This window comes from Apus apus, chromosome 1, assembly GCF_020740795.1.
Source record: "Apus apus isolate bApuApu2 chromosome 1, bApuApu2.pri.cur, whole genome shotgun sequence".
Taxonomy (NCBI): domain Eukaryota; kingdom Metazoa; phylum Chordata; class Aves; order Apodiformes; family Apodidae; genus Apus; species Apus apus.
The window spans coordinates 81,647,840-81,675,809 of record NC_067282.1 but is presented as its reverse complement, the minus strand read 5'-3'; the positions used below and the strand labels follow the sequence as shown (position 1 = coordinate 81,675,809).

The 27,970-nt window shown below is 47.7% G+C and overlaps 1 protein-coding gene across 1 annotated transcript in view; it reads right to left on the bottom strand.

The window, feature by feature from the left end:
* Positions 1-24,417, bottom strand: part of BCL9 (BCL9 transcription coactivator) — a 59,489-nt gene extending 35,072 nt beyond the window's left edge. Inside the window, exon 1 of the mRNA XM_051619340.1 lies at positions 24,286-24,417. The gene's annotated coding sequence lies outside the window, so the exon portion shown is untranslated. The remainder of the gene's footprint in view (positions 1-24,285) is intronic.
* Positions 24,418-27,970: the final 3,553 nt, after the last annotated feature.

Here is a 27,970-nt window from a genome sequence, read left to right as displayed (position 1 = left end):
ACCTCAACTGCAACAGGAGATTGAGCCTTTTCAGTCGTTAATGCTTAAAAACCTTCCCTCAAGAAAGTCTGTCCCCATTAGGAAGAACCTGGCAATGGTCACTACACTCAGGACCAAGGATGTGCACTTCTCCTTGCAGGTAAAGGATGTAGTCACCATGTGCACCTGCAGCCAGTACACTGCTTCCTCTGCGGTCAAAGGATTCCTCACTATTATTTTTGCCGTGGCACATTTGGGCCAAGCAAAGGGTTCCCTACAATTTTTTTTTTCAGTTTATGGGCTATTTTATCTCTAGCAACTCAGTGTTAAAATTGCATCACAGATTTCCTGTCTGCTGAGGCAAGATTTCCCTCTTTGAATGTGATTATAACCTTCCAGCAGGGAAGCTCCACTAACTCCTTCAGAGCTTTGCTCTCAATACTGCCTCCCGACTTCTGTATCCATGTACACCTGTGCAAAGTGGGTGTAAAACACTATCACTGTTGGAAGTGAAGAACACACATCATTAGGAGGATGTTTTGCTTTGTTTGTTTGCTTTGGGTTTGGGGTTTTTTTGCCCTCTTTTTGCTCTGGTGTAAATGATCAGAGGCGCTGCAGTACAAGAGCAAGATCAGGCTGTATGAAATCTTTTTCTTAGGAGCTTTGAGTTTTACATGGCTGTGTGCTCTAATGAGCCTTCTCAAAAGGAAACAACCCATTTCTGTAAGGAATCCAGGTGATTATGGTTCGAATACCACTGTGATCTCTCTGCATGGGCACAGGGGAGCTGCCTTCATGAATCTTGCTGCAGGATGAAGTCAAAAGCTGGACAGTGTGAAAGAGATGGAAAAACAGGACCACAGGGTAGAGTAGTTAAACATCCACTGTTAACTTGGGAAAAAAAACCAAAACCTTATTTCATGAAGTCTTTTATTTATTGTAAATCATTCCTAAAAGATTAGGAAATCAGGCCTGAGGAAGGAGGAGAGATTGCTGTGGCTTTCTCTCTAGTTCAGTGTCTTTTCGTATTTGACATTGCCTTGAGTCTCCCCAGTTTCGCCAAACCTCAATCCTGCAAAGATCAGAGGACACTCGGAACTCGGCTCAGGTGAACAGTCCCTCTGCACCCTGACTTGCGTTACTTCAGACTCACAGAAGAGGGAAATGCATATATATCCATAACAATGTCAGTATCCATATATATATACACACACACACACACACACATCCTCCACAACACATACAGAAACCCTACCTCTGTCCCCACCACTAGCAGAAGTGGTATGTCCCCACCTATAGCTCACCTATACCAACTACTACTGCCTTACTGGCTGCACAGTGCACAGAGCTCTGTTAGGAAGGAGATGGGCTGATGGATCTGACCAGCACTGGTTGCACAACATCACTATGGCAGGCAGTGAACTGTGCACACAGAGTGTACAGATTATGGCAAATTCAGCTGGGCAAGAAAGGCCCTCCTCTCACTTTTCCTACCTACACTGAAAAGAGAGAAACAATTGATCTTGTATGCTCCTATGCTCACATGAACATTCAAATAATCTGAGCCTTAATCAAGTTTTGGCTGGAGCATGGAACTGGGCCTATGGTTAAAATACTTTTCTGGGGCTCCAGAGAGCTTTCTAGTTGGTCTTCCCCCATTCAAGACATTATCCCACATCAAAACTCTGATGCGATGAACAAATCCCACATATTGTGACATTCTAGTGGCAGGAAGCTCTTGCCCTATTTAGACAGTCATCTCTGAAGTCAACAACCAGGTATGAGGCAAATACCATAGAGACAGATGCTCCTATGACTTAAAAAAAAAAAAGGGAGAAGAGATACTGAATCAGAAGGGAAATCAGGTAAACAGAAAGTGGGGAAACATATGCTTCTGCAACACATGAAAAAAATACTAATTAATGCTAACAAAGGTGGGAAATTTTGGCTTACAGGAGACTCCAAAATCAATGCTTGCCCAGGAACACTCCCATTACACTGTCCCCATGTTTTACAGGGAACTACCACCACACACCAAGTGCTGTGGTGCTGCCAGGCAAATTTGGCTGTGGAATTGCCTGACCCTTGAACCTTTTAAGATTCTCGGCCATGACTGTACACTCCTATTTTATGTGCATTATCATCTTTTACTTCAATGAGAAAAGACATGGCAGCGGTTCAGAAAATTGCTAGCCTAACCTCCTGCTTCCATTCAGCCACCTGCTGAGCCTAGTCCAAGACAGCAAGCCCCCTTGCACAGCCATATGCAGCTACAGTCTCTGTAATGCCTGCCCCACAGCACCAGGGTACAAACATGTGCACTTCCATGGTGTAAAAACCAAGCAAACGGAATTGGATTCCCACAGGAATACTTCTGAGAATGCCATGACCAGCTAAGAAAGCACCTTTCATTAGGAGCATCCTTCTCACGGGATAAATAGAAGGCGGCTAAGTCTGCCCTCAGACAGACAGAAGTCATCTGTCGCCAACACATACAACAGCCCTCTTGGCATAACAGGCTTTTTGTGCCTCCCAGTGCTGCTCCTCCAGCACCCGGCTGCACCGGGTACCCGCCTGCTGTACAACAGGGCAGCAGCGCAGACGGGCTACACACAGGGCCTACAGCTGCCCCGACGGTCAGCACACAGGTGTTTGAGGGTAAAATTTTGCTCATGTCTCTCCTGCAAGGCTACAATAAAATAAAAATAACTTCAGCATCATTTCCGCTCTAGATTGCACATGAAGAAGAAATCAAGCCCCCACTGTATTGCAGATTGGCCCGTTAAAGCGAATGGTTAAATTCTTGCTATGAAAAAGTAGGCGTTGTTGTCTGTTTTGTGAGGCAGAAATCAATATTCCCACCTCCTCTCCTTCTGTTATTTCACCTTGAGATACTCATGCTCAGATAGATGAGATCTGCATCTTACTCACTGTTACTGCAACTTTTCCCTCTCTAGCATTTCACAGGGTCACAGATGTTCTTGGAGTCCTAACCCGCCTGTGATTTACCACTCAGCTCCCTAAACTGAACACCACTGGTGTCTGAAGCAGTGACTGCTTTTCCTTCCAAATCACATCATTGCAGCTATTTCTAACTATTTATCTACACCTTCTATCTCAGTCATTTTGCTCCTGTGTGCTCCAATAACAACCCTCTTTCCGCCACAGCCTCTTTCTTTTCTGGTCCCCTATAATTCACTCCCTGGTGCTAGCCTTTTCCATACCATGGCCATCTCACATAAAGGATGTTTCACTGTGAAATGCCCCTTCTGCTCTGTGTCTCCCTTCAGTTTAACTGTGGGGGGTAGCTTGATTAACTCTAAGAATGTGGGGAGGGGGGAAGGACCTGGGAAACCGATGTTCAGTGCAGGCAAGTCTGAAGCAATGTTGGCTGGGGCGAGACAAGCAGGGTAAAATAAGCTAGCACCATACCTCAACAGCTGCTCCTTCAACTAGGCTTCCCTTCGGCAGTTCAGACTCAGGGGCCTGGACTGATTCCCACAGATCAGGTAGCAATAATGCCAGGCTGTCTGGGCTGTTCTGATGAGTCCTCTTGGATGCAGCTCTGTCTACTATCATGCCTGCCTCTGTCACCTAAGGATTAGACAACTGCAATATGCTCTGTTTGGCACCATGCTTTAAATCCATTCATAAACTGAAGGCAGCGCAGAATTCAGCACTCTGTGAGAGAAGCCGTGTCTCTCGCCCACAAGCATCCTCACATTTCTGCTCCATTTTTTTGCCATCTGACCACTGTTTTCCAGACAGATTTCAACTTCTTCCTGTTGACCTCCAGTGCCTTGCATACCTGAATGCTTCCCACCTGAGAAATCGCCTCTTCTGTTTCCTAGAAGCTGTAGAAAGGACCACTGGCATTCTTGCACAGCTACTTAGGAGGGTAGAGTTGAGGGTTGTTCAGTCTTTAATTTGCCATTGTTTGCTGGTGACAGTCTGATGAAATTGCTTGAATTATAATGAAGACAGTTTTCATTATCTGTCATTTAAAAATGTCAAGGGAGCTTAGACTGAATGGAAAGGTGCTACCTGTTGTTTCAAATAGCTTTTGATGAAGGAAATACATTTCAAAAGTACCCGTCACTGATTCACAGGTGCTGTACAAAGATTACATAAAACAGTGAGGTTCTCCAAAGAAAACAAGCAGATTTTCCCTCACTCTTTAGTTTAGACATTGGCTTATCATCAGTGTGGTGCTGACTTTCTTCTGCAGTACTCATCATCAGCTTTCAGATCTGCAAGACCTGAGATGATAGAGGGCTATACCAATAAAAACTTGAGTCATCATTATTAGAGGGCACTCTAGAGTTTAACTTAGCTACATAAAAGCTTCACTTGTATTTTTACTTGTGCACTCTTATTGTGCAAACTCTGGACCACAACAGATGTCATGACTGGACATACTTCTGCCTAAATATTTTGCTAGTCCCTCTCAGCTGAAGGTGTTTGCCTCCCACAGCTGAACTGCAATAACAGACTGTGTGAATGTTCTTAGTCCATATGAGCACAAAATCTGCCAGCTTACTTTAAATCATATCTATTTATTCTCTAGCACAAATACATCTGCTTATAATACCTGTCTTGCAGAACCTGAGAGGCACCTATGGCAGCATGTTTCTTTTCTGTCTATATCCTTAGTATATTTTAGAGCATTTTTAGAGGTGGTGCTGCACAGGGGACCTGCCTTGGTAACGTCACTCTGATGGGATACCTTCCCTGTGCCTTGGCTTGCTGTGGGCTGTTCCTATACACAATCTGTACCTTTTGCCTGTCCTTTCTGTCAAACCAAGACAAAATGAATGCCAGCAGTCCAGCCACTACACAAGAAATGCAGGTAATACTCTGGCTACAGCATCTTTAAGAACCATTTCCATTTTTGGTAATTGCTTTTATATGACTATCTGGCATCAAATACAGCAGCATGAATTCATTATTCCTGGAACTATTTAAAAGATGTGTAGATGTGGTGCTTAGGGACATAACTTAGTGGTGGGACTGGACAGTGCTAGGTTAGAGGTTGGACTTGATGGTCTTGAAGGCCTTTTCCAACCAGATCAGTTCTATATTTCCATGAATTTATTGTAAACATTTAAATAGTTTAGCACAGGTACCTTCCTTAACAATCATATAACAAAGTTTTCTGCTGTTTTGTCCAGTTAACACAATTTCAGCCTGCCTGGGTCTCATGCAACTCAGGTGGCTTCTTCATCCAGGTCCCTATTTCCCCGATGTGCAGAGTTTGCAGTATCCCCCATGGTGTCCCAGCTCTTGCTGGTGTATATGAGGTTCAAAACTAAGATTTGCCAGTAATCAAAGAAGGACTGAGCCTTAGGATAGTGGGCTCTGAAGTCACAGATGTGTGGAAGAAATAGCAGTTGTTCTGAGATCCTATCATTTCCACATCTTGTTTCCATTAGGACAATGCTTCCCAGGCACTTGCTTAAGCCATCCTTACAAAGCGTCTTCCAAAGAAAAGGGTTTATGTTTCTGGCATTATGTTCCAAAAAAACATGTCCCCATCTCCCTGCTGCCATAAGAAAGCACAACTCCAGTGATTTCAATAAAGCTGCACTTTCTGTGGCCCTAAGGCTATAACAGTACAGTAAACAAAGCCAAATAGTGTAAGCCAGATGCTTTAAGCTCTGAATCCAAGTCTTCAATGTCTTATGCATATGATCCACCAAAAGATGACTGAACCTATACCTGTAGCTGGCTGTCAGATAGCTCTTTCGCCCACCAGCAGAACACAGACCCCAGGGCCTCATGCAGAGGCAGAGCAGGCACTTCCCCTTGAAAGGGCAGTGTCACCTCACTCCTCGAGGCTCTGCGCTGTGTCAGTGCTCCCACCCTCCCTGCTGAGTCCTCTGCACTCTCCAGAAAGAACCCCTGCACACCACTGGAATGCCACATAGATAAGTCTGAGCAATAAAATGCTGACACAAAAAACAAATGACCTTACAATTTCAGCTGCTAACCACTCTAGTTTCTTCACTTCCCCATCATACAGCTTGTTTTTCCTCTCCATCTATAACATCCAAACAAACACCATTCATTCCAAGCAAGGGACAGCTTGAGGCTGTTGCCAGAATAGGTTTGGGATCCACTGGCACATGCTGAAAGCAGAGCAAGGGCTCAGTTACACAACAGCGTACAACCCAGAGAAAGAAGGATGGAATGCTGGATACTTGCTCAAGAATGAGTGAACACAGCAAATGAATGGTCTTTCCAGCTTCAAAAGTGGTCCCTGAAGGCCAGCAGTAAAGGTCTTTGGCTTGATAGCATGGATTGAGGAACGTACTGCACACAGATCCAGTAAGTAAAGTTGAAAATCCATAGACAAAGGAAATGTTTTAAAACAGAGGAGGAAAATCTACTTGAAATCGATACCGTGAAGGTCTCTAAAAGGAAACACTCTGCAAAAAAGGACACATTTGCCACATATAAATCTTTAATGGTATCTTGTAGTTCTAACAAAGCCTTTTAATAAAAAAACAAAACAAACAAAAAACCCTAACAAAACAAAAATCTAAAAAATGGATACTGTAATACACCTGATAGAGCAATCGTCCTCACGTGGCAAAATAAGATTTTCACACCTGGTAAATGAAATAACTCTGTTGCACCCTGAGGCTGGGGTTAGGGGCTAAGGTGAGCTGTCAATGGAAGGTTAGAGACCACATAACGGCTCTTCAGGGAGCACCTTTCAGATGCTCTTCTCATGTTCAGTAACACACAGTGATCAGAGGACGCTGGCAGCACACGCTGAAGTCAGTGTCACTGACAGTGGTTCTAACTGTGCAGTTGCCAGTTGATAGCTCAGGTTATGATAGCTGGCTTGCATGGCAGCACTCCTCAGACTCAGGGCAAGGCTTGCTCACTTGTAAGAGCAATCCTGTGTTCTTTCATCTCCCTCCTGGTATGCCTTTTGCAGCACACCCAGGTTAACCACTCACTCTCTCCTCGTAGATGAAGAACGAAGCTATAGAGCTGAGACAACAAACTTTGGCCACATACAGGCAGAGCCTCTGAGCCATTAAAAGAAAAGCACACAGTGAAAATCAAGGAAAATAATTATCACAGGCCATGCTGGTAGGGGCCCGATAGCATTCAGAATCTGCCCTGAATCAGCATGTGAGACTGCTAGATCCAGGCAGGACAGCTATGCAATTTGCCAATCACTTAGGAACAAGAGAGAAGTGAGGCCTGGTGATAAACCAGCAGGCTCTAGAGGTACAGATATTTACAACAAAACATTTGAGTGGAATCAGCAAGAGGAAGCATCAAAGAGAAATGCACTACTTGCTCTAGCACCAAACAAGACACATGGCTTAACAAGATGCTTTAGAATATCTGGCTACATAAATTACGCTGTGATTCCCACCCAGTTCCCTAAGTCCCAGCTCCTGCTGATTTCTGTGGATAAAGGGGAAGTTTGGCACTCCCAAGATCAGATGTCAGATCGAATGCTTTTCAAGAAGTACACAGATGAGCATGTTCCTAAGGAAGAATGAGCTAGAGCTAAGCCTTCAAATGAACACAAGGAGAACCTCCTGCCCACAGACAGGAAAGTGGTAACCTCCTTCACTTCCTTTGTGGCTTTAACCTAAACCACAACTCCTCCCTTTGGGTTAGGAGTCTCTTCCACTCATTCAGATGTTTGTCAGCTTGTCTCTCTCTAATACCCAGCATCCATTGTTGCCACATAGGAAAAACAAGCTATCTTTTTTTCCTTTCTCCCACACCCATTTTGCAGTTTCTTCCCTAAACAAGAATGGCTTCGATGCACAGTGAAGCAAGTCTAAACTACAGCTCTTCAGGCACAGGCACAGAAATTAGCAATTGCAACATGAAGGAGCAGGGAGAAAGGAGATGTTGGCATGCAGGCTACACTAACATTTGGGAATGCTGGCAGTGAGGAACTGTGCTGCCAGCAGGAAGAGTGACACCAAACCAACTCAAGGGCTTTTCCATGAGTGTGAGCACTCCTTCCCAGCCCTGTGTGCAACATCCCTCCTTCTCCCCCAGAAAGCTTCAGAGCATGGACAAGGTGCTGCAAGTGTGGGGTGCAGGCAAGTGAGTGCAAGAAGAGCCGTGCTGCCATGGAGGACATGCTTTGCCATGTGCACAGAAATGAGAAGGACAGGTCCAATCATCCCTAGTGTGGGGCATCAATCAGGGAGAGGCAGCGGCTGCCTCCCTCACAGAGATCCCATTCCCTGCTGAAGGGAGACAATGGCTCCCACACAAAACCCTCTTGGACTAAAGGCTTAACCTTATGATACTCAGGTGATACTGTTGTGTTTTTTTTAAGAAGAGTTGGGCCTTGTGAAAGATTTGAGCATTACTGCAGAAGCACTTTTTACTACCTGACAGTTGCCTATACCAGGTAGGCAGAGAGGTACTAGGGGGGTAACCTCTCCCTCTGCAACGCACCAGGCAGCTACACATCGTGCTGAGAAAGGCAGTCACTCCCTTGTTGCCCCTTGCTCCCAGGGCAGTTTGGGACTATGTAGAGTGAAAGGTAATGCTTTTTATTCCTTCAGGATTTTCAGAGATTTCCAGATCTGATCAGGGGAAAAAAATAAATAAATTAAAGCTTATACCTAGCAATTATGACCAAATTAATTAAACGCAAGATTTCATTTTACCTTCCTGAAGCACTTCACTTTGACAGCTTCAAAACTATTCTCCTACTTTTTTTTTTTCAAGATGGGACATGAAACTGGAGTCAAGTTTTCCCAAAAATAGCACCAGATTTGACAAATCAGCAATTTTCTACGAAAAATTTATCACTGGAGAAAAATCCTAGCAAAACCTAGTTCCACTGTTTCCTCCCAGCACCGCACAAGAATATGCCTCCATGGTGTAATTCAGCCTTAAGTTTTGCAGAAACTCTCATTCAGACATCTTGCACACACAGATATTAGAACATGCCTTTGACATCATGAGAGCAATGCAAAACAGAGTATATACAATAGGGCCAAGCAATGCTGCTATGGAAACCCTTGCTTTGAATTCTTGTATATGGGGTGTTTAAATTATTATCCCTAATACTGCTTTAACAGAATTGTGTGGATTTTATTTCCTTGCTCAAGTCACCTCCCTCATTCTGGACTCTCCCCCTTGGAAAAGAAACATGCTGTGGGTGAAGAAGAAAGTGATGACACCCTGCACTGCATTCCTGGTGGTGCCATACACACCAGTTCCGTGAGCTACAGCAAGAGAATTAACTGATTTGTGCCTCAGTTTCTGCAGCTGTAAAATGGAAATAAGCTGACATCTTACTTCGGATATGACTCGAATGTGCTTCAAAATTCTTTCTGACAGCCAGAAGATACATGCATCCTTATTCCTATTTGCTACTTTCTGTAGGCGAGGAGTTAGTGTCCTCTACAGACCTATGCTGATGATCTCTCTATACTGAAGAACCAAATCAGGAAGTACAGTCGCCCACTCATGTAGCGAACAGATAAGTAATAAAGCAGTGCACTTGCCAACTTCTAAGGAGGTGGTTTCTTAAAAAGACACAGGAAGCTTTCATGTTCTGAAGCTGACTAATTTCAGAAAGTTCCTGTTTTGCTCTCATTTTCTTAAACTTCTCCAAAATGCATCTGTTTACTTGCTCTTCCATAGTGTCTTGTACTAGGGAAGGCCAGACTGGCCAGATCAAAAGTAACACTTCTGGAAGAAAAGAGGACACTGTATCTGTCCATCTCCTCCATTTGCCAAGTGCAGTTGGTGACCCTAGCAGTACCTTTAGGGTCTCACTTCAACAAGAGGACACTGCAGCCAGGAGCGGCCATCTCAAACTCTGCAAATTGCTTTGGTGTGCAGCACATCCCAGGACACATGGCATCACCTCCTGCAAAATTTGAGCAGAATGTGCAATCCAGTAACAATCACTCAGCAGCCACCCAAACTCACCACTGCAATCCAGTGATCGCAAACGCAGATTAAGTTACTTGCATTTGTCTGATGGTGTAATTGCCAGACTGCACATTCAAATGAGTATTTGTTTAACTGTGTGATATACAGATAGAGTTTATGCACTTGAGGCCAAATTCACCCCTGTTGTAATTTCCCTAACTCCTGTAGCAATTACTCAAAGGATTAATTTGGCCCACAGTGTTTCCTAGTATATGTGATTCATCACTTCTTTCCTATAACAAAGAATAATACACTGTTTCAATCAGTGGCGATGTCCTGGCCTCCTTGAGGCTGCTGGACTCCCTGTTTAATCAGACATAAAACAAATCACTTGCAGAGGCAGAGGCGTATAAGCACGCTTTAATTACAATATTGTAACACCAATTAGAGATCTATCTAATCGAGGACTCGGTACTTCCTACTCGGGTATTACTCCCATGTTGGGATAATTACTGCTAATTAAGCTTGGAACTAATTAGGCCAAATGATCTCATTTATACCAACATAGATGACTTCTAGGAGTTCACACACACACACACAAAAAAAATCCAAGAGTGATTTTATCATTCCTGGACTCATCAGCACTTAGCTTTTGAAATGGACTGTCCCTCTTGAATGGATAAGCCTTATTAAAACTCAAGTCCCAGATCTCGGATGACCTCAGATTCCTCCAAAGTAAAGAAATGCTCTCTGAAGGTATTTCTGTTGGTTGGCCCAAGTCACCTTCTAGCTTTAATAGACACAGTGGATTAACAGAGGTGTGTCCCACCATAGCCTGGTTCATTCAAAACCAGGCCGCTCCCATGCAGTTAAGGTTACAACTTCTCAGTGCACTTAGCACTACCTATCCCACCACGGTTGCCGCACAGAGTAAGGAGGTTTGCTGTAGGGTGCTGTGCAGTGTGTAGACTTAAAATAACTTAAAAAAAAAAGTTCTTAAACACATCAATAGCCATTTGTACTTGTTGCATGATTTGCATCAATGCTGCATATAATTAGAGATTACAACCCAAGGCCATGTAGTAACCATGGCTCAGCTGTGCTGGATACGATGGCGGAGGGAAGAGGCTGGCTCTAGCTAACGGAATTCCTTGCAACCCATCTGTGCTACAAGATTCCCCATGTTCACAGTCTGACTGCATCTAACAAAGCTGGCTTCAAGCTGCAGACAGAAAAATAAAGGACAGCCCATGAAGCTGTGTTGACGTTGCAGCTTCTCCTCCTCCCCTCCAGCCCTGAAATTTCTGCACCAGCTCGGCGCTGAGATTCTCAGGTAGAAGAGACACCAAGGCAACCACCACTTAGAACTGCCCTTGGCTTACGAAAACAGCCACAGCCAGTAAGCAGGGTGTTCCCTGCCTAACACTGACATGGCTGAAATGGTGGGTAAAATGAAACTCAAAACTAAACCCCTCAGTGCTGCGGTTTTGGGTATTTTGCAGACTATTGAGTCCACCAGGATTTCAGCTGTTGCTTCTCACTCCAAGATGGTTTGCACCAAGTAGTGTGATTTCCTCCTGCAGTTTTTGCTGAGTGAAAGAAGATTGCCACCTACCAAAATATCAGTCCCACCTCGCAAAGTGACTGGACGTCTTTCAAACGCAAGGGATGACTTGTATTCGAGAACTGGCTGGGAGCATCCACCCTGACACCCATTTGTCTGCACTACAAACTTTACAAAGCTACACAGCCTCCTGTCCCTGGGTGGTCATAGCACATCAACACCTCATGTCTGCAAACTGGTGGGTTTGTGCTATCTGACAGTACCGTAAGTGAAGAATGGTTTGGTCACATTAATTGCACAGGCCATCTCTTACTGTAAATGCCTTCTTCCAACTCCTGCCTCAAATTCAAGCCTTCCAGGATCCACTTCAAGGCTCAGCATGTAGTAAAACCTGCTTTCTCTTTACTTTTGGCCTTCCTCACCAGCTGCCTTTATTACTCCTGAAGCTTCCTCCTAAACACTCAATTTTCTTATGCTTTCTCATACTTCAGGCTAGAATCCTGAAGCTACTGAAACCAGGAATTCACTGTTGTCTGCAGGTCTTCTTCCAGCCTGCCCCTTTATCCTCACAGTGATCACTGTTCCCTGGTGAGCCACAGACATCCCCCTTCTCCCCTCCAAATGCCTCCTGAACAATCTTCTCTTTTCCAAAGCCTGTCAAAACTTGAGCCCAGCAGGACTCCCTACACCAACCTGACCTGGTTACAATACCTCCGGGAACTGATCCTCCAGCTGCCCATGAAATTTCTGTAGAAGTGCCACTTCTTTATGCAGTACCATTAGCTGATGATCAATAAATAATGCACAGGAATAACACAATCCCCAATCAACAATGTACTACTTCTTCTCCTGTTTTCTTAAGTGAGCAACATGGATCCTAAATCTGATCTCCCCCTCCAGTTGTCACCCAATCCTCATCTCAGCTACCAAACTCTCTCCTCCCTCCCTTGGCAGGCCTGTCATTCCTTTCTTCCCAGCTGCTAAGGCCTTTGCTGCTATCTCCTCCAGCCCAAACGCACTAGCAAATACCAAGGCAAGCATCCACACATGTATCGGGTTGCATGTTCAAAATGTACATGCTTCCATATGCTGAAATACAGCCCACTGAATCATATTTATTTGCTTATCTGGGATCCCTGCAGGAAGAGGTGAGCTGGAGAAGATCTTCTAATGGAAACAAAATCACTAAACCTGCAGTCTGAGCAAGACAGTGGCAGATAAGACGATCAACAGAAACATACACTGGGCTCAGGGGGCCTCCCTGAATGGCATCTTCAGGGTCAAAAGGGAGGAATTCCAGAGCTTTAGTGAGAAGTGCATCCCAATTGGGCATTAGGCTCTAATAAACAAGATGCTTTACACTGACAGAGTGCCAGAAACCTCCTAAGACTCTGCATACAGGCGTCTTTTCAGTCAGTGGTGGTTTGGATGGCAGAAACCAAGCAAACAAGCTCCCTATGTAACAGAGGAGGGAAGGGAAACAAAATCCTGGTGGAGGAACATCAAGCCACAACCACTACAGAAAGCACCATAAATGCTCTAATTTGGGACTACAATAAGTCCTTCAGGACAGGCACTGTGTCTATCCAGTGTCTGCACAGCACACTGCACAAGTCCCCAGTCCCATATCTGCACTCAGCACACAGTGTACAAATCCTTCCTGCCTACAAAGAGGGACAGTCTCAGAAGGACCTCCCCAGGGGTGCCTGCAGGGGATGATGGAGGTCTGGGTCAGTGCCTTGAGACTCAGGGAGTCCTAGGGAGCTTGCTGTGAGTCAAAATTCAACATGTCCTCTTTCTAGCCAGGTTTCCTCATTTATTTTCAAGCACTCAACAATTCGGGGCTTTAATACACTTTTTCAGAGCGAATCCCATACTCTTATTCAGGGTCTGCCTAAATGCAGAGGTCCAGTTGGTCTTGTATGGCCCCGTATGACCCACTCTGCTCGTGAAAAGATGACACAGAAAGCAGAACAAAACAGATATAGGCCCGAAACAATAAAACTCCTGTTTTCCTGGAACACTAGCCACAGGAAAACATCCAGAGTCCCAGTAGCAAGATAGCAGGAGAGTGGGGACACTGGCCCTGTACCCTCCCCATCCTGAATATCTGGGTTGGTACCATCTGCATTTCCAAAAGGAAAGGTGCTGCTGCCTACAGCAGCCAGCTGTCAGGCTCATAGACTCAACCCTCCTAGGAGCCCTGGCTCGGGCTCTTGTTGCATAAAGCAGGGAAATGTCCCTAAGACTGAGGTTTAGAAACAAGATGCATTTATGTGCTATTATTTTCAGTTATCTGAGTGCAGTAAGGATCAGAACACCTATATTCTGGGGTTGGTCCTTATTCCCACTCATGTGATGCAAAATGAATTGAATGATTTTTTTCCATACTGCTCAGAGAGAAAAAAATCCAGTGGAAATGAAACCTGGTAGAGAGCACTTTCTAAAGAGGATCTGTGGGAAAAAAGGATCTATGCAATGGGAGGAAGGGGATGGCATTCTTGGGTACCTCCTCCCCAGTCCCCATTACATGCAATGAAACATGACTAAAGATGGGTGGGGATGCCACAGCTTTTTACCTAAGTTTTAACCTAAACTGATCTTAAGGACTGGAGTGGACAGTATCACCTACATGATACTCCCAGAGCTGCATTTTAGATGAGGGGACATAGCTGCGTGTCCTGTGCTCTGTACACGGGCTGCTCCATAACCTTCAAGATTAATTTATGCAAAACACGGAAAGATGTGCTTTTTCCTTTTGCAGTGAATGACTTCATTAACCTTTCAGGATCTTGCCAATAGTGAAGTAGAAGCAATGGGAAAAATCAGTCTTCTCAGGGAAGGGGACTTCTCTCATGTTGCTAACAGCACATGCCAGCAAACCACCAACCCTCTGCCTTCCTCCTCTGCTCTCCTAGACACCCTCCAGCCTATGCCCAGCTCTTGCAATGGTCCTTCTCCCCTGGCTGCTGAAAGCTCACAGCATGACCAGAGAGACAAGGAAGCCAGCTGGGAAGGCAAATGAGGCAGAAGAACACAATTCTGGAAAGAGTCTGGAAAGAGACCCAGCCCAGAGGCAGAGCAGAAGGGAAAGAGCAGGTAAAACAGGAGAAACAGGTATGGAGAGAAAGAGAAACAGCTGTGGGAAAAGTGGGAAAAGGTGTATGTCACCTTGCATGGAGCATGAGGGATATCATCTCAGCACACTAAGGAAGGGTTGGTCTGCTGCAGAGACAGAAGGGGGATAACAGAAACTCAGGAGAGCTGAGACTCGTGAGTTTTATGAGTCTGGGACTGAGACACACCTGGCAGGTGCAAATGTGGTGCTACCCAGAAATGGAGCCAAGCTCTACTGGAGGCCAGGAAGTCACTATGGCCTATCCTGTAGGACACTGGATTAACTTCAACACACAGCTATCTGTGTGACCTCTTTGTGCCTCAATGTCAGGAACATCTGTCAAACCCTGATTTGCCTGGCTCTCCCATCAGCCTAGCTGCAGCCACTTCTACCTACCCTGGGGAAGGTCTTCTCCACACCACATCTCCATTGTGGGAGGCCAAACAGAGTCTATGAAGGGATATCTAAAAAATACCACCTTTCCACTGCTGCTGCTGGCCAGAATCCTTGCAGCCAAAATCCCGTCCCTGCAAGGAGGTGGTTAAATAGGATGTACCTACTCCAGCTGACTTGGAGGAAACCCTATCCTACAATAGATAGTGGGAAAGCCTCTGCATGAGATCATGTAGCTCTCTTGGGCAGATGGGAAAAGGGTTCTCCCTAACACAGTGACCTTGCTGCCCCTGTCTCATCCAAAGAGCAGCTCTCTTCCCCTGATAAGCACATGTCTTTCAGGAACAGAGCACAGCTGTCCTGACCCACTGGGCACTGGGTTGGTGGCTCAATGCAGCTCTCCAACAAGATGCAAAGACCTCCACAGACCTTTGGTGCAAGTCCTCCCCTCCTTCCATTATGGTTTTCCCTGGCAGAGCAGGGGACCTGGAATTCAGCTGGAAAGGACACAGGGGGACAGTCACCCTCCCCTTGACAACCACAGATGTCTCTAAGCAGCCAGGCAGAGCACAATCACATTTTCAGGGCAGAGTGTCTAGAGCTAAGGGGAAGTTGGGGGAAAAGGAGTAGAAGAATGGGCCAGAACCAGAACAACTAGCAAGGCCATGTCGAAGGAGGTGAGGTGACATCAGGAGACAAAATTTGAGACTAGAGACTCCATCAGGCTCCCTGGAAGAAATAAAGCACACAGGCACTGAAGTGACAACCATGCTGCCAGAACAAAATCCCAGACAGCCCCATCCAAAGCCAGCAGCACACAAGCAGAGGGGTCTCACCTTGCTGGGTCAGAGGACAAGCTCCAGCACAGCTGACCGGCGCCTGAGCCATGGCCTCCATGGGCAGCTGCCCAGCCAATCCCATGCCCTGTCCTTCTCACTTGGGCCCTGGACTGGCCAACCAGCCCCACTAGCAGCTCCAGTGCAGCTGGGCTGTGGGGACATAACACTGGTGACAGCAAAAAGGGGTCCACTGCAGAGAGAGAGGCAAGGGAGGAGTTTGGGGACTAAACTAGAGAGAAGCGTTAGGAAGAGTGTGCAGCGCATGAATAGTGGGGGAGGGTAGAAGATACAGGGTGAGAGAAGAAAATGACATGAACAGAAGGAAGGGAGCTGCAAATAGAAGGGGATGTGGAAACAGCAGAGAGAGACAGATTGCAGGAGTGGTGGAAGTAGAGGAGACCTAGAGGGACAGAATATAATAAGAACTGGAGAGGAGAGGAGAGGAGAGGAGAGGAGAGGAGAGGAGAGGAGAGGAGAGGAGAGGAGAGGAGAGGAGAGGAGAGGAGAGGAGAGGAGAGGAGAGGAGAGGAGAGGAGAGGAGAGGAGAGGAGAGGAGAGGAGAGGAGAGGAGAGGAGAGGAGAGGAGAGGAGAGGAGAGGAGAGAGTTATGGTCTCCCTAAGACATAGGAAGAAAACCCTGCACTTTTTTTCTCCTTAGCTTTCAAAGGTTCTGCAAAAACAGAGTGAAGAGTTGTCATCCTCATTTTAAGAATGGAGGAACTAAGGTGCAGAGACAGAGGCAACATATGAATGAGATGGTAGAAAGGAACTTAGCTCCCTACTTCTATCTTCTATCAAAGATACAGGTGAAGAACAGTCTTGGCTTTCTTCTCCTGAGCATCTCAGAGAGAGCCTGTTACCCAAAGATAGGAAGGAAGAGGGCCTGCTAGAAGAATGAGAGATAAACCAAAGTAGTATAGGAAAAAGAGCAGCATGTGCTCTTCATCACCAACACCAAAGCCTCTGGAGATCTGGATTTAGACATATTCAGAGAAAATTAAATTAGAACACTCCAGAACAGGTAAGGTCTGAGTGTTTACGTGGAGAATTACCTGTGGGAAGATGATGTTGCAGTGCGGGTTCGGTTACTTGCCAACTCTACCAGCTTACAGAAGAAGGGTGCATGGGAGGCTGTACAACAGGAGCTCTGCTCACTAACACCTTTGCAGCTTTTTTCAAAAGTGTCTAATATTTGTCCAGTTTAATTTGTACTGACTTTATGTTTCGACTGCCACTACGGAAAAAGAGGTTTTTGTGCATACAAACACCAAACCCCCAATGCCATGTACACCCAAGCCAAACTTTGTGTGTAAGAGCCCTGAACAAACCAAATATCTAGTGTCTGTTTGCACTCCTGCACACACAAACAGAGCTTCCCAGTTACTCACTGCACACAGAAACCCACAGGATCCAGTATTTTCCTAACCTCAGACAACACTACTTTATGGCTTGCTAGCACAGGAATTGTCTAGGATTCCCTAGTCAATGAGTGACGAAGGTCACTCTGCTATAAACTGATGTTAATGGCAGGTTGTGTACCTTGTTTGTTTATTGCTGAGGAAGAATGTTTGTCATGGCTGTCAAGCTTATAAAAATATTTCTATGACTTCAGACAGCTTGGCATTTTTACATGCAGCTGAGAGAGCAGGTGAATGTACAGATGAAAAATTGAAGAAACATTATTAAGGTAGGAGAGAGAAAACCTCTGAGCACCACCAAGACAGCTTAGAAAGGCCAGAGAGGTCAGAGACACTTCTGAATAAAATGCTTTCTTTTTTTTTCCTCTGGGGGTTTCTGAAGAGCTGGCAATAATTAAGCATTACAACATCTTTCTGGAGTAGATAAGTCAGCTGAGGCCATCTGAGGTTAAAGGACTTGCCCGTGATCACAGACAGCAAATCAGTGGCAGAAATGAGAATTAAAGCCAACAGGCTTAGCTTCCATGACCCAAGTCCTACACACCTAGCTGGCATTCAGATCAAAGGATGCGAGCCATGCTGACTGTGGACCTGACTGTCAAGCACAGGTCCTCCAAGACAGAACAGCAATCCAGGGAAAAGCTGAGCGGCAGGCATCCACCCTAACTTAAAGATGGTAATTGTGAAAACAAGCGACAGAAGGCTGGGAAACAGTGCCTAGTTACAAACCATGGTGCCAAGTGGATTAAATATACATTGATAGATTCAGTTACAAAGAAGAGCATGCAAAATGGAAGTGACTGCATTCAAGGACCTAGGATGGCAAGAAATAATCCCAAAATATAATCACAGTTATCAGTAGGAAAAAATCCATGTTTCTCGACCTCATGGAGAAGTTGCAGGAGGACTGTTCCAGGCCACCCCTGGCAGTGAGCAGTGACACCCAAGCCTCAAGGGCTAGTGAGAAGCCTGTGGGACTCAGGTTTAGTGGGCTGAGAGAGATCCATATCACCTAATGCCGAGCAGCCCTTTGTTATCACTGTCACCAGAGAAGCCAGAGAGTGAAGTGGTGGAGAAAGTGAGCTACTCCCAGTCCCCTGTGTCTCCCTGCCCCCATCTGCCCCTCCACCTCCAGCTTGCCAGGGCAGGGCTGATACACATCCCCTGAGTGAGAAGCAGGAAACGTGTTCCACTTTGGTCCACACTGCCCTAGGCTAGAGTAACCAAAGACACCCTCACAGTGTTGATGTTCAGTCCTGCATCCATCAGCCCTGCATCCATCTGTGCCCAAATGCACGTTCTGTTCTGGCAGGCTCTGAAAGTACCGGATTGGGCAGAAGGCGAAGCCAGATCCTGACACCACTGACCAAATCAATGTTTCAATACTCCTTGACTGCAGTGGGAATGGAAGCTCACCTCTTCACTCTCCTTCTTTGCCCATACATTTCCCTAGGATTTCAAAGAGTTACTAAATTATCATTGTAACCCACTCCCCTCACCTTGTAACTTCATCCTGTGCTTACCACAACACAGGTACTACCCCAATCATTAGTAATGATTTCATTTCCTCTTCCTTCATGGAGTAAAAATAGGAAGGATATTCAGCACTACATACACACAGTTGCCACCTGAAAAACACAGGTGAACACAGCTAAATGGAAAGGCAAGTACAATCTCAGACCATTTTTTTGTACCTGGAGAACTAGACCAGCAGTATTTTGCATGCAAGATTACAGGTCTGTGGGTAGTTGCATTTTCACATTCCATTACTGCAATTGCACACGGCCAGTTACATGCCTTAGCAGCAGCTTACAAAAGCAATTGCTGCTAAACATACAAAATCCAGCCCCCAGATGCACATGTGCAAGACTAAAAAACTGGTCCTTATTTTTCTGCTACAGAAAAAAACATGTATTTGCTAGCTGCCTGCCCCCTGCACAAACACCACACCAGCATATCTTCTTGCACTTATACTTGTATGCTGATCCAAGCGTTGCAATAGCCTGAAATGTATACAGCATTTTGCAATCAGAAGCGTCCCAAAAATGCAAAAAAGGCCCCAGTTTTTGTATAAAAAATTCTTCTCCCAGCAAGCAACTGTAATCGTCTCTCCAGCTAGAATGTACAGTCTGTTTAAGGCTCCAGAGGAACACAGCACTAACTCTTTAAGACAGTAAGAGATTAATACTTTTTTTTTTTTTCATTTAAACTATAGGGGAGTTTTACCTAGATAGACTGCAATTTCCTGAGCCTGAGTCTGGCAAAGTGCCCAGGGCTAAGACCACCCCCACCATCCGCCCCTGCTTCTTTTGGCAAAAATTACCATGGCGTCTTTAATAGTCAGAAGTAGTTTTTAGGGTATTGTTTTTACAAAAGATTCCAAGACAAAACTCAAATTGTAAGCAAGCCCCAGTACTGTAGTACTTCTCGCAAGAACCAAACTGATGGACAACATCCTAGGCGTACTATCCCCAAACAGCCTACCATGGGATGGTTCAGTACTGAGTCAGAGGGAAGAGGACTGAATCACAAATAGCCATTCCTGCAAACTGCTCTACTCCCCCCACCCCACCCCAAATTTACAATCCAAGCAGTGACCACGTTGCGGTTAGCTTGGGAAAGCTGATGAGATCACAGTCTGGGGAGATACAGCCTCAGACAGCCTCAAGTTTTTGTTAATCGGCTCCTTGTTTTGTGTGGAGACAGGAACAGCAGTTGTTATACCAGGTTTACCATATGTTTATACTATTGTTGTTATGGGAATACATGTACAGTCCGTGTCACTGGCAACTCGCACTGTTTTCTGCTGGGAGGACAAAACAAAATTCACTGTCCAACAGAGCGCCGAGCGCGTGCAGACTTCCAGCAAAATTTATCGCACCCCGAGTCACACACGGCACAAAACCACACGCTTTGTTCATGCGACAGCACGCGAGCCTGATGTCGTGCCCGCACAGGAGCACACGGCACTTCACAGCTGTCACCCAAGCTATTTGGTGTGCTGCTCCTTCCCTAGGAGGTGGGCAAGCATTACCCCCATTTTCCAGATAGCAGCAGGAGGGTCGATCTGAGCTTTAAAGCAGTTTGCCTAAGGCTGCCCATCAAACTTAGAATCAGGATCTCAAGGTCTGTGAGACCTCCCATGCCTGAGACCTCTGTGTTCAAAACCTCTGTGTTCCAGACCACCATTTCTCAAAGTGGTACAAGTGAAGGATAAAGCAGGGACAAGGTTACCTCAGTTAGGTACAAAACTCTGCATCACACGGCAAAAATATTTGTTTCCCCATGTGTCCCAAAATGGTGTTCAGAGCAGCAAGTTTGCTTACAGGACACAGGAATGTGTTTGTGTGCGTGAGACTGTTACCAAAACTACAATGCCCAACATGTCTACACCCTTAAGTGTAGGCAGAGAGCATTGATGATGTTCCCATCTCCTGTGGGCAGAAGCGATGTCTGTGGCTCAAGTGGCTTCGCCATGCAAAAGCAGCACTGAGAAACTACTGAGGAGAAATCCTTGTCTCACAGACCCCACGCCACACAATCCAGGCTGAAGGAGTGAAATCCATCTTGTTTACTGCCAGCCCCACCAACCCCTGAGATCAAGATCTCAGAGGTGAGAGCAGCTGACTGGAGCAATGCACAACCAGTTCAGAGGAAGACTGATTTACCCATCTAATCTCCTTCTAGACATCAGCAAACAGCATAAGAAATGGCCAATTCCCCTCCCAGCCTCCTCCCACCACCCCCGCCCTGACACGTTGCCATTTTCTGTCCCCATCTCCATGCAGCTAGTCACATCCCATGCCATAGTTGAGGAGCGGTGCGCATGGTTCAATTGTGCACGCGTTCTCCAGGGAAAGGCGGCATGGGATGCAACTGACTGCCCACAAAGGAGCAGAGGCAGGAGGCCAAGGCTGGCTATTGGCCTCCAATCATACTTGCTGATCAGCACATTGAGGATCTTAAAGCGCATAGCTGATCAAATCAGCAGCTTGTCCTAGAAGGAGAAAAGTGAAATAAAATATGCACAAGCCTTCCTTCTGTCCTGACAGCATGTTGAGTTTTGAGATGATGTGGAAACAGCAGCCTGCTCTCCTCCCCCCAACATGGTCTCCTCTCCTGCCTTTGCTGCAGTGCTGCCGTCTTGTTCCCAGCTCTGGAGACTCTGCTCCCTCCCTGGCCTTCATGCCGAGGCTCAGGCTCTGGCCAGGTAGCTCCACGCCACTGTTTTTATGCCTGCTCAGCCCTTGGCCTTTCTTCTCAGCATGCTAAGCGGGGGCTCATTAACGTTCCCTGTTGTTAAGCTTTTGTGGCTCAAGCCCATCCAGCACCAAGCTGGAACAGAAAGTGCATCAACTCTCCATCCAGGGGGGTGCAATACTTCCCTGCACTGCCAGCCCAGCTGGAATTCAAACAGGTGATCCCAGAGAGGAAAGGTAGAGTGTGCATGCATGTGATCTACGTGTGCGGGAGCAGCAAGCAAGCTCTGTCTGCAACCAGCAGGCACTGCTTCAGCTTCTTCCCAAAGAGAGAAACTCCCAGGGTGTTCGACCCAAGATCAGTCCTCTGCATGTGTATGTGTGTAACATTTTTATGGCAGCACTTGTGCGAGCCATGTCTGTGGTACGTGCCTGCTCCATCACGGGAACACTACCGTGAATGGAAAAGCTAAAACATGGCACATGCTGGTTTTAAGTCTCAGCTACGCTGCGCCCCATATCGTGATGCGTGCTATTACAAAGTTGGCTGTCAAATACTACTGCTACCAGGCTGATAGAATAAGCTATTATGTAAACTGAGGAAAGCACAAGAATTGGGCTGTGTCTGTGCAGGAATCATGCTTACAATGTGTGCACGTTGTCCCTCAGGAGGAAGAATGTGCTGCACAAGCAGGCATGTGTGCAAAAACTTGCTGTTGCCATGCATGCAGAGGGGCAGGGTGTATAGGAGCATTCATTAAAAAGCTTTATACCATCCCCACACAAATGTTCACAAGGGATGGGTATGTTGTCCTTGCAGTTGCCAGATTCCAACATATTTAACAGAAACTTGCAAAGACATTTTAACAGAAGGTCCCCCTACCAGAGAAACCACCAATGGAACAGGTGAGCCACGTGCTCTCTCCCCATCCCCTCAGCTGCAATCCTTGCCTGAGTCGCTATCACCCTTCGAAGCTGCCTACAATGACCTCTTCCCTCTACCAACTGCCCCAAACTCTGTCAAGAAAACTCAGCCTGCGCTTTCTTCCACACCAAAAAGACCTGCTACACCATATTCAGCTTAGCTATGGTCCATCCTTGCTCATGTTCTGGTTCAGTTCAAAATTTCCCCTCTTCTTTAAGCCCTCCAAGGAACCAGTCCAAGGTCTTCCTTGAACATTCTTCCTCTCCACTTTCCCATCTGTTTACATCCTCCCTCCACAGGTTTTTCACCCAGCACAAGAACCATAGGTGCCAGAGCTGCTACCTCCTGCCTAGGTCCAGCTGCCTGGAACAGGCATTTTTCCTCCCTACCTCACTGCCTGGCAAGTCTCCTTTCAAACATGATCTGATACCTCTCCCCCTTCTGTGACGATAAACCTGAGCCTTTCTCCCAGCTTCCCACATACCTCCATCACTGGACTCTCTGGCTGACTGTAAAGCATGTGGGATAAAGGTATCACGGAAAACGTTACAGCAAATCATAGGGCTTTGATTTTATTCTTCTTCTGGTTATTTATTTATTTACTGAAGGGAGGTAACAAGTCAGAGAGAAGCTGGCTGAGATTTCTGCCGTACATTTTTTTTGCAGCAGCAAGATCCTCCATCTTCCTTGCTGGATTGAATAGGGTCTCAGGACAATTTAGACTCCCTCCCCCATCTCCCATTCGTGTTCATATTCTTCAACACATGATGCTCTCCTCCCAGCCTTGACTGGGAAAGCGCATATCCTCACTCTCTCCCCCTCTTTCGGCTCCTGCCTTGCTTAGGTTGTGTCAGGACATTAGGATGATGAACATTTGTACAGCTCCGATTCTTCTAGGTTATTTTTTTAACAAAACAACTCGAATCAGTGCAACCTGAATTATGGCAGATGACAAACTTGAAAGACCTCGCTGGGATGCACCTAGTGCACCGAGAGGCTTTTTGCATCTCACACCAAAAGGAAAAAAAAAAATAATAACCCTCCAAATTTTAACCAAAGCGAGTGCCGATGCTGGAACGAGGCTGGGCGTTGGGCTCGGGGTTTCCCTCCCCTCTGCCTTTTATTTTGTTATTTCGGGCTTTTTTTTTTTTTGCTCTTGCACACGATCACCTCACCAACAGTAGGTGAACAGCCAGCAAACCTCCAGCAAGCAGGCTTCACGTAGCTGCTCTCACGCCGAGCAAGGTGTTTACTTGCTGATAAACGGCAAGTGTAAATAACATCTCGTTTAATCTCCCGGCATCCAGGAGGGCGAAAACAGCTCCCAGCCCTGCGGCAGCGCCTGCCCGGCTGGGGAGGCAGAGGGCTGGAGCGGTGACAAAGACCCCGGCGCTCCCCCCTCCCCCGGGCCGCTCGCCTCCCTCCTCAGGGGGCTTCGCCCCGCCGCAGGGCAGCGCGCCCGGGAGCCCCGGCTCCCTCCCCGCCCCATCCTCGGCCCGCCAGCCCCCCCCAAAACCCCGCCGGGACAGAAGCCAACAGGTGGAAGGAGCTTCTTGTCCCTTCGGCGCTCGGTCCCGGCTCTCTTTTCCCCCGCGCCGCTCCCAGGCTCCCCCCGGCCCCCGCCGACGGGGGAAACTGAGGCACGGGCACCGCTGCCAAACTTCCCGCCTCCCCGCCGGGCCGGGCCGGGCCAGGGGAGCCGAGAATGACTGCGGCACAGCAGCCCGCCCGCGGGCAGGCGGGCAGGCTGGAGCGCACACGCCGCCCCCCGCTGCTGGCAGCCGGGCCGAGCCGAGCCGCGCCGGGGCAGCCGGCGGCGGGGAGGCGGCCCCGGGGGCGGCGGCGCCAGCCATCGGCCCCCCCGCCGGCAGCGCGGCGCGCAGGCTGCCCGGGGGCGGCGGAGCCGAGCCGAGCCGAGCCGAGCCGGGGCGGGCTGGGCTGGGCTTGGGCGGCGGGGCCGGCGCTTACCTGGCTCAGGCGCGGCGCGGCATGTCGGGCAGCGGCAGCGTGCCGGCGGCGCGGCCTGCGCTGGCCGGGCGCTCGGGCAGCATCAAGGCAACTTAGGGGGAAGCCTTGCGGGGCCTATTGTCTGCGCGGGGCGGCGGGGCGGCGGGGCGGCCTCCCCCCGCGGGCGCCGCGGCGCTTGGTACGGCCCAGGCATTCATGCCAAGCGGCTTTCACACATGGAGGCTTGTCTCCAGCGGCTGCTGACAAGCCACAAACAAGACGTCCCCCTCCCTTCTCCTCCTCCTCCTCCTGCCTCCTCCCTCCCTCCCTCCCTCCTTCCTGCTCCGGCGTCCTCCATGCGAACTCCCAGCTCCGGTGGCGGCCGGGCCGGGCCGGGCCGGGCCGCCGCCTCTGCCTCGCACCCCAGCCGCGCTGGCCGGGAGCAGGGAGCAGGGAGCAGGGAAAATGGCAGGCGCCCAGAGCCTGGCCGGGAGGGTGAGGGGTTCCCAGCCTCCCTCGGCCGGCAGGCCGGGCCCCGGCTGCAGAGGGAAGGGGAAACCTGCCAAGCACATCCTGCCGACCCAGCGCATCCCTCCCCTCCCTCCCTCCCTGGCCAGCGCTGCCAACTATGTCTTCCAGCGTGCTCCTGCCCCTCCAGGGTCCCTATCGACAGGGGATCCGGGGGAGAATGTCTCTCGTTCCCTTCCCCCAAGGTCCTTACAAATAACCTCAGGCACCAAATGGTGGAGACACAGCCCCCGAGGGGCTTGGGGTCAGCTTCATCCTGCACCTACCAGCCTCCTGAATTCACGGAGACACGGTGGCAGGAGACGGGAGAGAAGGAATGGCAAAATACAGGCCCTCGTGGGCTCCTGAGAACGTTCGTGGCCCCCCCAGACAGGGGTGAGGGAGCCTGGTTTTCCAGTGGGAAAGCCTTGGTGTCTCCAAGCATGGCCAGCGCTAACAACCCGAGACACCCAAAAAGCGTCTCCCCCAGCAGTGGGGACTCGTTTGATCCAGGCTCGCAGAGATTTGGGCAAAGTGGTTGTTTTCGGTGACTTTAGTTGAGAGGGTTCCCTGGGCGTTCAGGTTTGTTTGTACACCCTCCCCGTCCAGCAAAAGCTAAACCAAAACATAGCTGGTGTGAATCATTAAACTCCGTGCTGCCTGATGTGTGGGTTCACCAGGGTTCACTCAGCCCAGAAAGCAAACCACATGACCCACTGTCATACGTTTCGTAACAAAACCACAAAACTCAATCTCAAAAAACACGCCCCTGTCCAGCGACAACAAAAGTGTTTTTTTTTTCTCTCTGAGTCTCAGTGGAAAAGGTCTGCAGAGCCCAGAAGAGTCTTGCGCAACCATCAGCTGGTTTCATTTAATAAAAATAATTATAATAATCATAATAATCACCTCTTGGATAGCTTTTTTTGTCCAATGATCTCAAAGGCTTTTTTTTTTTTTTTTAATCTAAATTTAACAAGTGGTAAAACAGATTCAGGCAGATGAAGTGACCTACCCAAGGTCACCTTCTGAACCTGTAGCAGAAGGGAGAACGCACATTTTTGGACTCAAGTGCTCCATAGAAAAGCCACTGGCCAAAAATAGAGCTCCTACAATTCCCCCAAACTCAAATGTTTTATACGAGTCAGGGTTTCACTGTGAGAAATTTTAAACAGGTCTAATTTGTAGCTTGGATATTAGGACAGATGCAAATGAGGTGCTTCCCAGGAAAGAGAAATAGAGGTCAAGCAGGAAAGGAAGACTGTAACCTAGAATGACTGGGGAGAAATGAGAAGGGGAAGAGCTAAGCCAGGAGAGAAAGCTGGGGCATCAGACACTCTACAAATTTCCTAGCTGGAAGAGCAGGGTAGTGCCAAGAGATCTGGGTGAAAGGACACAAGGCAACATGGAGAATATAAAAAAGGGGAAGAACATATAGTCTAGAGTTGAAGAGGCAGGAAAACCAAACCAAACCATTTGCAGTCAGGCACTTGGGAGTTTGTAGAGCATGCTCTCACCAAAGCCTTGGGCAAAGCTGTCAGACAACCCTCCCGGAGCAGGCTGCAGGAAGCAGCAGGGGCAGGCACACAGTCCTCAACAGGACACGGCACCGCAAGTCCTCAGAAGAGGACACACTAATCCTGTTGAAAACAAAGACACATTTTTGCGTAGAGTGGTCATCACATCCAGCTTTATCTCCCACAGTGTCCGCAACAGGACGTAGGGCAGCAGGGTCTGCAGCCCTGCATGCTCTCTGCAGCAACACTCTTGACACCTCTCCAGAGCCTAACACCCAGGTTGGGATTTCTGAGTCTTTTAAGCCTCTCCAGGCTGTCACAGGTTGAAACCTGATTATTTCATGTATCCAGATTCTGCTAATGGGAAAGAACAAACCAGGGCTAAACTTACCTTTCCTGGAAGCGGCTGTGCCCAATGGATGGCCTTTCACCGCTGCTCCAAGTCTCACATTTCAGGTCGTTTTTGGACCTTGATGAAGATGACTTAGTCTTCTTTTCAAGTCCCTGGATTTCCTAATGCCTAATCAGCTCCCAGTGAGGCCATATCTTCTTGCAACTGATGAGAGCTGCTGCTCTTGGCAGGGTGGATTTTCCCTCTTCCTTCATTTCCATAACGTTTCTCTTCTGTTTACTTTCCCATTGCTCCTCATGGCCCAAATTCAGGACAGCATGTAAGCACATGTTTAATCTCATTGATCTCATGGCACTCCATGTACAAAGGAAAACATGGGTCCCTTTGCCCAGCACCTACCTGTGTATTTTACATTAAAGACACATGAAGTATAAGTCAGAAGCGGTTGCTCCAGAGTGGAATGGGAGTGTGGCCTGTCCCTGCCTCTCTGCCGAAACCCCAAACAGCCAGGCTGGCAATTCCTGCAGATGCTTCCTCTCCAGCGTGTGTGTGCCCAGGAAAGCCACAACTCTTTTAAGAAAATCATAATGCCTTTGGCAGAAGAGGTAAGCATGCCCTCTCTTTCCCAAACAGCCGGCAGCTCCAGAGCTGGAGCATGTCCATGGGAGATGCAGACAGGAAAGCCCTGGGGCAGAGGAGGCCGGAAAGGCTGGGTCTTCCATAGCCTCCTGTGGATGCTTTAACCCCTTTGGTCACTGTGCCTTAAAAAAGAAGCATCAGCCTCTCTGGGGGCTTGCACAGAGTCCATCCGGGAGGCTTCGCTCTCTAGGCAAAGAGGCATTTAATGGCTGGCTCCTCCTGCTGCTGCTGTTGTGCTTAGTTTTGTCAAACAGGAGGCTTTCCCAGATAGGTGTGAAGCAGAGCTGCTGAAGCCGTAGGGCCTCACTGTCAAATCTGAGGGGTCTGGGCATCCCCAACACCAGGCATCAGCTGAACAAGGGTTTGCAGGAGCATAATTTGCACTCAGATGTCTAAAAGTTGCCTGTGTCCTGCTTTAGGAGACTAAGAGCTTCCCTTTATTTGGCTCATCCTTTGTCAAGTAGGAATTGCAATGCCCCTTTATTGCACCAGTATTAATTTAGATTATATGGTGGAGGATTTTGACAGAGAACAGGGGGGAATAACACATTTTCACTATGTGCATGTACAATGTCTTGTATAATAGGACCCTGACCCCAGATACATTGTATAGGTGGCTGCTGTAAAACAAGTAGCATGTAATAGGATAGTCTCACCTCCATACATATGAATATACCTAAGTTTCCTTGTCTTC